The 6,418-nt window shown below is 47.6% G+C and overlaps 1 pseudogene; it reads right to left on the bottom strand.

The window, feature by feature from the left end:
- Nucleotides 1–2,911: 2,911 nt before the first annotated feature.
- Nucleotides 2,912–3,118, bottom strand: LOC142260675 (U2 spliceosomal RNA; annotated as a pseudogene).
- Nucleotides 3,119–6,418: the final 3,300 nt, after the last annotated feature.

The following is a 6,418-nucleotide window of genomic DNA, read 5'->3' as shown; positions in this document are numbered from 1 at the left end:
GAAGGCGCCTGCCGGTTCCTTCTAACCTGGGGATGTAGTGCTGAAGCGGAAAAGAAGGGCCCACAAGCTGGATGATCAATGGGAAAAAACCCCGTATGTAGTCCAGCCCACAGGATGGGAGAATGGGAAGGCCTACCAGATCAGCCGTGACCAGGGGGGGACTTTGGCCACGGTTTCCCGAGACCACCTGAAGAAGTGCCCACCAGCATTGAGAGTAGCGGATGAGGCTCCAGTTCCCAGTCCAGTGGAGAAGGAAAAAGAGGTAATCCACACCATGATGGGTGATTTTCCAGCAGACTGGCCTACACAGAACGGTGCGGTGATCCTTCCAGTGATACTGTTCCCACAACCCGTGGATGAAGAAATGATGGAAACGGTTAACCGCGAGCCAGTGCCCAGGGATGTACCTGTACCCAGCTCCCCTACGCCTCCGCCTGCCCCACATGATAGCAGGGAGGAGGAACTGACTGTTCCCTCTGCCCCACTGCCTGTCACCACTGACACCGGATCCCGAAGGTCCACTCGCCCCAACCTAGGTAGACCCCCACTTAGGTACAGGGAAACTACTCTTTAAAAGGGGGGGGCTTTATGTGTTGAGTGTACCAGTTTGAAAGTTTTAAATGATAAGTAAAGATGATCAACCAAAGAAGTTTACCTGATTGAACCGTGATTAAACCGGCCGTTGCCGGCAACTGTTGTCCCCGTAGGGACTGTGCAACCATTGCGTAAGGAACTGCTTACGGACAAGCCCGAGAACTTGCAGGGCAACCACAAACTTAGTGCAATGTAAATAAAAATGTTTGTTGGCTTGACACCGTTACCGCCTCCGGAGAGGCTGATTTGGGAGGATGGGCCTGGAGGAAAGGGATGGCCTAGGCCCGCCACTACCGTAACCGGTGGCGATCCTCCGGGGGTTCAGGGGTCCCCTTGGACGTGGGCCCCCTGAAAGAGACAGAACCCGCTCGGGCAACTTGGTGCTGGACTGGGGTCAAGGGGTGCTGCCCGCTTCTTAGGGGCAGCATCAGGGCCAGGTTGTTTGGGTGGGAGAAGAGCGGAAGCTGTACCGTTGTAAAATGTTTATGATGCTTTTACATGTTTTACCGTTTTATTCTTTTTCAGTTGTGAAAATAAAACCGGTGATGGACGGGCAGCCCGCGGACGGTCTGCATTTTACTATAGGGGAATGTGGCGCCCTGGACAAGCCAGGTCGTCACAGGTACTACACCAACACGCTCTACACTCCGGCTAGGCACACCGAAGCTAAACACAAATCCTAGTTGCCTTCCTCCAGGGGCTGATGTCCACACCAGGGGGTGGGCCAGGCGGTTGATCCCACCCACCGAGGAGTTCACAGTCCTGGAGGCGGGAAAAGGAGTCAGATTAGAGATCAGTTTTGGAGTTAGAGAAGTGAAGAGGAGAGGAGACTGACCGTGTCCGTGTGTGTGGCCCGGGCACTCAGCAAGGTTGGCAGACGGTGGTGACCTTCTGCAGGAGAGGCTGATTGGAGTGAACCGTACGGACCGGGGATGGGCGGTGGCCCGCCGGTACCAGATCGGGGAGTGAAGAGAAGCCAGCACCATCCGGCAGGGCCTACGGACCCCGACCAGGCTAGGAGTCGCCGTAAAACCGGTCAAATCCGTTAGCGACAGGAACCTCCAGGGTTTCCCAGCAGTCAAGACCCGATTGAAGGCAACAGCTCACACCGTAGAGGGAAGCACAGTCACCGCCAAGGCTACAGTTCCCAGGGCCAGAGCCTGCGGGCAAAAGGGGCTCCCTCAGCATCCATCCAAGCTGGGGAGCGGGTTACCGGTGGGAAGCCCGCTAGATTTTGGGGGAATAAAAGGGGTCCACCACCACATCCCCACAGGTGCACACCCACCCATCAAAGAGAGCTATAAGCCAATACCACCTTCACATTGCCAGTGTACCAAGGACATGTTGAGCAACATGAAGGCGGCTGGGGTTATCCGTGACAGTTGTAGCCTTTGGGCAGCTCTGTTGATCCTGTTAAAAAAGAAGGACGGCACCACTCCCCGTATTGAGGAATCGCTAGCTGCATTGAGAACTGCAAATTATTTTTCTACCCTTGATCTCACTAGTCACTATTGGCAAGTGTCCGTTGCTGAGGCAGACCGGGAGAAGACCGCCTTCGCCACCCCTATGGGTCTCTGCGAGTTCAAAAGCATGCCCTTCGAGCTGTGCAATGCGCCAGGAACCTTCCAGAGGCTGATGGAATGCTGCTTGGGACAAGATTTTAGGGTGTATAAAAAGGGAGATTAGATCCCGTGATCCCAACGTATTGTTACACCTCTATAAATCACTTGTAAGGCTACATCTGGAATATGGGAACCAGTTTTGGGCTCCACATTTTAATAAGGACATTCAGAAGTTAGAGTCAGTTCAAAGGTGGGCAACTAGACTACTACAAGGAATGGAAGGCCTCCCATATGATGACAAGTTGAAAAAGTTATTAAGTGATTATTGGCTGCAATGGGGCTTTCTGGCTGGTGCCAGCCTCTCTTCTTAGCACACAGGAACCACAATCCCTACACCATGCTTCAATGGATTCTCTCATCCCAGCCCAGTAAAACTACATATTTTACACAGTCATAAGCAGCCAAAAGGGATCTATTCTATTCAATTGCAAATGATCTAGATAAGACTGAGAATAAGATACTGCACGGGACATAGCAGAGTTGGTCAAGTTGAGTGGAGATGAGTTTGCTATTTGGCACAGCTTTTTGCATCAATAAAGCAAGTAAAAGGTGTGAAAGATAAAAAAAAGGGTGAAAGTGTGAAAAGTGAATTGGCCAAATTGAGGTGCATATAAAGTTTTTGCTTTCTTTCAATTCACTAATGGGGCTCATTTGAATCAGGTGAATTGAGTTCTGCTTTTGGAAACTGGGTTAAGAAGGGGTGCACCGGTCCTGGAGGTACTGCAATACCAGGTCAATGCGTGGAGTGGACAGAGCAAGATTTTTTCCATCTCCTTGTTCTAAAAATCCATTTAATATATGGTCCCCAGAGAGGGGACGTATCAGATATTAAACTGATAAGAACAGATTTAATTTTTTTTTTTTTCTGTTTATCAGTAGGACTTCAAAATAACAAAGGTGATCGCCTCCCGTTGCCTGGGAACCGTCCAGGCACAAGAGGGCTATGTGTCACCAGAAGGCGCACACACTTCCTCAAGGCCGGCAGACGTGCAATCCCAGGCACCTTCCAGTACCGACCAAGGTAGCGTCCTCCGAAACTACACTTGATCTTAGCCAAAAGGCCGAGAAGCTATAACCCGAATTGGTTACGGCCTTGAGTGGCACCCTGGCCTATACCGGACACATCTTAGGGAGAGGGAGACAAACCCACGCCTACAGAAGACATTTTGTCACTCAAGCCAACCCTTGAAAAGGCTGTTTTGCAGAGCAAAAACAAGAAGAATGGTGCTTTTTGCAGCCGCCGCCCACTGCAATGAATCTGAATAACTCCTCCTTTTGGACACAAGCACCTCCCCTCCCCCTTGCAGTCTTTCCAATTCATGATACAAAAAGACGGACGGACAGGACAGGACAGGACAGGCTGCCTGACTTTCCGTCACTGCCACCCTTTGCCATCCTTGCCCGTAGAAAGCCCTTTCATCATCCCCAAACCCTAATCTTTTCCCTTCCCTTCCCAGATGCGTCTCACTCCCTTTCATTAGGAAGTGAGCGCAGCCTTTTCTCCGTTCTGCACATGCGCGACGTTAAACACAAATGCGCAGGCGTGCGTTCCATTACCCTCACTGCATTCCACTCCCATACAGGAAGTGGGCGCAGCTATTACTACGGTCGCACATAAAAGAACCCACGGCCACCACTGCACATAGCTGACTCCACCACAGGACACCCACTTCTACACCAACACAGGTAAGACAGGATCGGCACCTCTATGCTCCTGTTACAATCAGGCTCAGTCACCATGTGATAACGCTCTCAACTCTTTAGTTGCAGGCTCCCCTTGCTTCACCTCCACTGGCTGTGCTGCCATTTCCTCTCCCACCTGGAAGGTATACTTTATTCCACTATTTTCCTGTTTCTCTCTTCCCCCTTTTCCCATAACCTACTTTTATCTGCATTTGTGGGGTATCTATATGCTATTTACATCATAGTTTTATTCATTAATATGGAAGGGAAGAGTGCCCATGAGAGTGTTGAACTGCGGAGAGCAAGAGATTAAGCTGCTCCGATTTGCCACCATTGATAAGCTGTTCTCAGTAGATACACATGCTATCCAAACAGCAGCATCCACCATTGCTTCAGCCCACCCATTCAGTGACAGCTCACCAAGTCAGCCAGAGGAGTGGGGTAAGGAATTACACGTAGGCACTGACTCCACACCTTCACATCACAAGAAGGGGGTCTACAGGCTAGTGCAAGAATACGAGCAAGTCTTCAGCAAACATCCGCTAGACTTTTGAAGAATAAAAGGGGTCAAACACTACATCCCCACAAGTGCACACCCACCCATCAAAGAGAGATATAAGCCAAAACTACCTGCACATTACCAGTGTACCAAGGACATGTTGAGCAACATGAAGGAGGCTGGGGTTATCCGTGACAGTTGTAGCCTCTGGGCAGCTCCGTTGGTCCTGTTAAAGAAGAAGGACAGCACCACTCCCCTGTATTGAGGAATAGCTAGCTGCATTGAGAACTGCAAATTATTTTTCTACCCTTGATCTCACTAGTCGCTATTGGCAAGTGTCCGTTGCTGAGGCAGACCGGGAGAAGACCGCCTTTGCCACCCCGATGGGTCTCTGCGAGTTCAAAAGCATGCCCTTCGAGCTGTGCAATTTGCCAGGAACCTTCCAGAGGCTGATGGAATGCTGCTTGGGACACCGAAACTTTGAAACGGTACTGCTATACCTTTATGATGTTATTGTTTATTCTAAAGCAAACAAGATTTTAGGGTGTATAAAAAGGGAGATTAGATCCGGTGATCCCAACGTATTGTTACCCCTCTATAAATCACTTGTAAGGCCACATCTGGAATATGGGGTAAAGTCCTGAGCAGGTTGATAACCATTGGTTTGAGCATGGTAGGGTGTAGTGCGCATCTTCCTGCATCGGTAAAAGCTGCAGAAGTCCTTGAAGATTTCCGCTTCAAAGGCTGTGCCTTGATCTGTGAGGACTCTCTCTGAGTAGCCATGAGGTCTGCATAAGTGTGCTTGGAAGACCTTCGCTGCAGTATGGGCCATTAGATCTTTGACTTGTACCACAACCATAAATCTCGAGTAGTTGTCTACCATCGTAAGTGCATACGTGAGCTCGCCTCGATATTCTGCAACAAAACTCCCTTTTTCGATTTCAGTTTCAGCAAACACTCCTCTTCCTGTAGAAAATATTTATCATTACCTAAGACAGTCATTCTAATGCATGACAATATTAAGGCAATTTAGTTAAAACTTGTTTTAACTCACCTTTAAGGGGATTGATGTATTTCATGGTCAATCCAGGTTTGTCAGTGATGGCACTGACATAATGTATGGCGTCTTTTTCGGGCGTTATCCTTTGCCTTTTCATTGTGAAAATCCAGTTGCCTATATCAAAGCAAATTCTACTACTTGTAAAGTATGCAGAAAATGAAATGTAGAACATATAACATCAACTGCTTAGGAACGCATCATAGGTTAGTACTTAAAAGGATATTGTCATGTTCTAGTCATAATGCAAGCTGGACATTTTTCATGTTACCCTGTAATCGCCGGCCTGTTCTAATGCTCACAAGCCAAGATATAGGCTCAGCTGCTAAGGCTTCCCTCTGCCTTCTGAATGAAACTTGAATATGTCTGGGTCACTGTGTATATAGCAGGTGCTCAGAAAAAATAAGAGTCAATTCAATAGAAATAGCTCTGGCACACTATAGTGATCAATAACGTAAGAAAAGAACTCTTGGAATGCTGAAAATTCTTTATTTGTGCAAAAGGATAATTCATCCAACGTTTCGACCTTGTTTTTAGGTCTTTATCAAGGATAAAGTTATCTAAGATCATAAAGGGTTACAAAACCATATAAACACGTAATTAGTACATAGTACAACATAACAGTACAATATATTGCTACTTGAGAGTACAATGGGTCAAATGACCATGATGCACATACAAAAAATTTTTCCAAAGCCATAGTGAAAACATTTGTACTGAGGAAAGAAAATTTCCACATGACCTATCTGGAGAAACATTCTGGATCAAACAACCAAAAATAGTCAAGCAGGTAAATACACACCTATATGGATAACAGGATGATATGTGTTCAATTGTATAGCGTCATTGCCATTAAGGTACAAATGGAAAACTTGCAATCCTATATAGTGAAGGAAATGAACACATATCATATCAAAGAACACAGGAACATGGGTGTGAGAAAAACCTCAATGTTTATACTTT

The sequence above is a fragment of the Anomaloglossus baeobatrachus genome, unplaced genomic scaffold, assembly GCF_048569485.1.
Source record: "Anomaloglossus baeobatrachus isolate aAnoBae1 unplaced genomic scaffold, aAnoBae1.hap1 Scaffold_158, whole genome shotgun sequence".
Lineage (NCBI taxonomy): Eukaryota > Metazoa > Chordata > Amphibia > Anura > Aromobatidae > Anomaloglossus > Anomaloglossus baeobatrachus.
Note: the sequence above shows the minus strand (reverse complement) of the source record. Positions and strands in the feature narration are given on the sequence as shown.